Consider the following 5,633-nt stretch of genomic DNA (forward strand, 5'->3'; position numbering starts at 1 on the left):
ATCCTCATAAGCGGCATGGTTGGATCGACTTATTTATTTCTCTAATTTGCAGAAGTAAGTTTCTGGAATGTTTCTAGATAGATTCCCAAGGCCAAGATCCTTGGCCTCCTCCTTTTTCTTATCTACATGCTGAACCTCGACAACATCATCTAAAACACAGCATCCGTTTCTACATGTAGGCAGATGACAACCAGTTCCACCTCATCACCAAGATAAAAGCAAAATACTGTGGATGCTGGAAATTAAAATAAAAACAGAAAATGCTGGTAAAACTCTGGTCTGGCAGCATCTGTGGAGAGAAAAACAGAGTTAACATTTTGCATCCATATGGTTCTTCAGAGCTAAAGAGACTGTAAGAAAACTGGACTTTGGTATCCCAGCATATGCCAAGAACTGGATGATGCCTTAATTTCCTCTTCTAACTTCTTACTAAGGAATCGTCTGAGATTTTACCTCCTTGGCAGATTTTACCACCTCATCACAACCTATTTCGACCCTTCCACTGTCTCTAAATTGTCATACTTGCTTTTCTGACATCTAGTACTAGGATGACCAAAAATTTCCTGTGTTCCCTAGCCCTCAACTCCATCCCTCTAACTGACAACTGTCTGAGGCTGAACCAAACAGTTCGCAACCTTGGAGTCATATTTGACCCTGACATGAGCTTCTGACCACATATCCATGCCATCACTAAAACTGCTGACTTCCCCCTCCCTCCCCCCTTCCATAGCATCACCCCAGGCCTCAGCTCAACTGCTGCTAAAACCTTCATTTATGTCTTTGTTAGCTCTAGACTTACTTATTCCAATACGCTTCTGGCTGGCCTCCCACATTCGAGGCTTTGTAAATTTGAGGTAATCCAAAACTCTTCTGCTCATGTCCTAACTTGTCTCAAATCCCCTTCAACCATGGCCCCTGTACCATTTGAGCTACACTGACTCCCAGTTAAACAACAGCGAGATTTTAAAATTCTCAGCCTCGTTTTCAAATTCGTCTATGGTTGTGTCCCTCCCTACCTATGCAATCTCCACCAGCCCCACAACCCTCAGGTATCCATGTTCCAATTTCTGGCCTCCTTATTTATCTACCTCTGTTGCTTCCTCTCAAATCCTCCTTTAAACCTACCTCTTTAACCAAGGCCTTTGCTTGTATGTCTTAGTGTCTCCTGATATGGCCTGGTGTCAAATTTTGCTTTATAGCCTTCCTATGAAGCACTTTGAGACATTCTATTATGTTAAAGCCAATATATAAATACAAGTTGTTGTTGAGTCGATTAATTCCTTTGCTTATCCATTTCACTTGGATCTTCAATCCCAACATCTCACCATTTTACACACAAGTGTGGATGTCTGAGCTGGCTTCCCTGTCAGCTTTCTCAAGCTCAAACTTAACACAATTAAACGATTCTTAGCTCTACCTGTGATGGACTTGTGTAGCTAAAATTTAGTTGCTATCCTCTGAGCTTTAAAGTGCCTTATACTGGTAAGTATAATTGCATATCAGTTGTGTTTAATTATATGCAGGTGGAGGGCATTAATTGGGCTTTTACTTGAGCACATACAAAGAGATAGCTCAAGAGTTCAAATCTCACAATGGCAAACTATGAAACAATGTAACTTCATCTGAATAGGAACAGATGGAAACGTGTTTACTCGAAAGAGTTACAAAGAGATAGCTGCCTATGGCCATACTAGTCTGAAAATGCCTGATCTTGGAAGCTAAGCAGACTCAGGCCTGGTTAGTATTTGGATGGGAGACCGCCTGGGAATACCAGGTGCAGTAGGCTTTAGCTTGGCCTAAATAGCCAAGTGGTTATGGTACTGGGTTTGTAACCCCCAAGATCAAGAGTTCAAATCTCACAATGGCAAACTATGAAACAATGTAACTTCATCTGAATAGGAACAGATGGAAACGTGTTTGTACTCGAAAGAGTTACAAAGAGATAGCTCTTGAATGTTTTTGTGAATATCAATGTCACTAAATTAAAAGCCCTCTCCAGGGAATATCTAAAAAAGAGATACTTACTGAAACTGGGCGGTTGAACTAAGACGCATATGCTTGTAATTTTTCACTCTAAATAATTGTAAGACTGACTAAAGATTGGCTTCAGTATCACATTTCACTAGTTGGCTTTCTGGACTATAACAGTAATGATCCCTCCTACACCAGATAAATAAAAATGCATGCAGAAGAATAGAAGAGATAACAATCTATGAACACAGGAGACTGCTACTTCTACCAAAGATGAAGTAAGGTTCTGCTTCTCAGCAATCCATGTGTCAACATAGATCGTATATTTTTTCTGTCAATCGTGTGTATAAGCCATAAGAAATATAGATTTACAGACAGGTTGTCTTCATTTTTAGAAATATCTCCACCCACTCTCCTTACCCTACAGCTGTCATTTTAACAAAGGGACCCACAGAAATTTAAGGGGTTAAGACATGTTTATGACTTTCTTTTCTGGATTTGAACCAGGGATAATGATTTGATAGATTAATCATTTAAACGATTTTATTTGTCAATGTTTGGAACTAACCAGAACAACAGGCTCCACAAATACCCATCCTCAGTGATTGGGAGAGCCCAACACATCGGTGCAAAAGACAAGGTTGAAGCATTTGCAACCATCTTTGTCAGAACTGCCGAGTGGATGATACATCTTGACCTTTTCCTGGGGCCCCCAGTATCATAGATGCCAAACAAGCCAATTCGATTCATTCCACGTGAGATCAAAAAACAGCTGAAGGCACTGAATACAGTAAAGGCAATGGGCCCTGACAGCATCCGGTAGTAGTACTAAATATTCATTCTACAAAACTAGCCGTGCCTGCTAACCAAGCTGTTCCAGTACAGCTACAACACTGGCATCTACCCAACATTGCAGAAAATTGTCCAGGTATGTCCTGTCCACAAAAAGGACAAAGTCTGATCCGACCAATTAATGCCCCATCAGTCTAATGTCAATGATCAGCAAAGTGATAGAAGATGTCGTCGACAGTGCTATCAAGTGTCACTTATGCAGCAATAACCTACTCAGTGATGTTCAGTTTGGATTCTGCCAGGGCCACTGGGCTCCTGATCTCATTCCAGCATTGGTTCAAACATGGATTAAAAGCTGAATTCAAAAGGTGAGGTGAGAGTGGCTGCTCTTGACATCAAAGCAGCATTTGACTGAGTGTGACATCAAGGAGCCCTAGCAAAAAATTGAAGTCAATAGGAATCAAGGGGAAAGTTCTCCACTGGTTGGAGTCATACGTAGCAAAAGAAAAAGGTGGCTGTGGTTGTTGGAGGCCAATCATCTCAAGACTAGGCCAACATTGCAGAAGTTCCTCAGGATGGCTCAGCCATCTTCACCTGCTTCTTCAAATCACTTTTGCTCCATTAAAAGGTTAGATGTAGGGGTGTTAGCTGATGATTGCAATGTCCAGTGGCATTCACAACTCCTCAGATACAGAAGCAGTCTGTGTCCATATGCAGCAAGACCTAGACAACATTCAGGCCTGAGCTGGTAAGTGGCAAGTAACATTCATGTTGCACAACTTGACATTCAATGGCATTACCATTTCTGAATCTCCTGCCACCCCTCACCCCCCCCAACCCATGCCCCCAGGACCAACATCCTGCAGGCAAAGCCAGGGAGACAAATCATGGGCCCTGGTGCTTCTGTCTCCAGGCTCCTAATTCCGCATCCACCCCACCTCCCCACTGCCCACCTTAAACCCTCCCCTCACATCCTTTAGGTACTTAGAATTGGGAATCATTGTCAGAGTGGGGTCAAACTGTTTTATATAGGCTTAGCAAAACTTCTTAGCTTTTGTACCATTTAGAAAAACCATTGTAAGCTCAGGTTTCAGTTTGATACACTTTACGACCACAGCTTTGTCAGACAATTAAGCACAACTTGTTCATATTATACAAACAGCTCCACTTTGAACCAGGCCCTATGTAATATCCAGACAGCAGCATCCAAAGGACTTGAAACTCAGAAGCACCGTAAACAAAAATCCTATGTACAAATGAAGAATATCGTGAACTAACAATGGTATATTCTATTGGTGCATAACTCCTGGTTTCGCTTGCAAGTTTAAAAATGTTAAAACCTTCCAGTAAATTAGCACCAAATAATGTTAACAGAAAAATTATATTTTGCACTAAGTGATAAGTATTTTCTCATTTAAAATTGAAATTAACCACACTTCTAAATGCCCAGCATGGAACATATAATAGCAGAGCAAAGTACTGCAGATGCTGGAAATCTGAAATACTTACAGAAAATGCTAGAAATACTCAGCAAGCCAGGCAGCATCTGTGGAGAGAGAAACAGAGTTAATGTTTTAGGTCTGTGATATGCACTGGTTCTGATGAAGGGTCACTGACATCTGTTTCTCTCTGTACAGATGTTGCCAGATGTGCTGAGCACTTCCAACGCTTCCTGTTTCTATTGGAGCAAAAATAACCCCTTTTGCCAGCCCTTTAAAAAACAATCAGACTTCTTGTGAGTCTTTCATTCCCCTTCAGCAAGAAATAAAAGTACTGATCTGAACTGGTGTTACACACTTTAAAATGGAATGCCAGTTCCGACAAGTACTTTTATTTCCCAGTTTTTGTTTTCTTTCTTCGTTGCTGGAACAGGTGGGTCACTGATGAGTTGTTTCTCCAGGCTGATGATTATATAATATGCTCCTGGGATGACAATTGTAGGCGGTTTTGTGGCAGAGTGATGGTATCCCTACCTCTAGGCCAGAACCTGCGGTTTAAGTTCCACTTCAAAACTTGATGGCCATGGAATGTGTGTTCGTAACGGGGCCAAACAGATTATTAGTCTGTAAATCCCTCCAATACACCTGATGGCAGGTGGTAAGAGTGGAAGAGTTTCCTGGTCAGCTATATTGCAGAAGGCAAGGGCAAACCACTACAATACTTTGTCAAGTATAATTATGGACCAATCCAATGGAAGACCATGGTCACCAGTTCTGTCTTAGGGAATGGTACTTGAAAGGATGACAGTAGCCATAATGAGAGTGAAGATAGGAAGGATCAAAGTGTGGCATGCGGCTTGGTGCAGGAGGGAGAGCTTCAGATTCATGGGGAATTGGGACCGGTTCTGAGGCAGGAAGATCAAAGGAAGAGTTGCATCACATTAGGATTGGGACCAATGTCTTCATGGGAAGGGTCACTTCCTTTGTTGGGAGGGTTTAAACTAAATTGGCAGGGGTTGGGCACCAACATATATAAATAGGAAAGAGGAATAAGGTGCATAAAGCAATGAAAGTATTGGGTGGTACATAGGAAGTCATACTATCAAGCACAAATAATCATGTAGGAATATGACGTAATGACAATAATGGAAATGTGGCTTCAAAATGATGAGGATTCGGCACATAATATTCACAGATACAAGGTGTCCAGAAATGATAGAGAAGGAAAGAAAGGGAGGTGAGGTGGCACTGCTGGTCATAGAAGACTTTTTTTCTTGAGCAGACAAGGACAGAATCCATTTGGTTAGAGTTGAGAATCGAACAGGACATGATCACTCTACTGGGGGCAATCTTTGGGCCTCCAAGTAATGAGTGAAAGGAATGGTGGAACAAATCTGCAGGGAAATCAGAGATCTGCAAGAACTGTAGAGT

At 41.7% G+C, this 5,633-nt stretch overlaps 1 pseudogene; it reads left to right on the top strand.

Annotated features, from left to right (window-relative positions):
* Positions 1 to 1,677: 1,677 nt before the first annotated feature.
* Positions 1,678 to 1,786, top strand: LOC121289512 (annotated as a pseudogene).
* Positions 1,787 to 5,633: the final 3,847 nt, after the last annotated feature.

The sequence above is a fragment of the Carcharodon carcharias genome, chromosome 16 (assembly GCF_017639515.1).
Source record: "Carcharodon carcharias isolate sCarCar2 chromosome 16, sCarCar2.pri, whole genome shotgun sequence".
In the NCBI taxonomy this organism is placed as follows: domain Eukaryota; kingdom Metazoa; phylum Chordata; class Chondrichthyes; order Lamniformes; family Lamnidae; genus Carcharodon; species Carcharodon carcharias.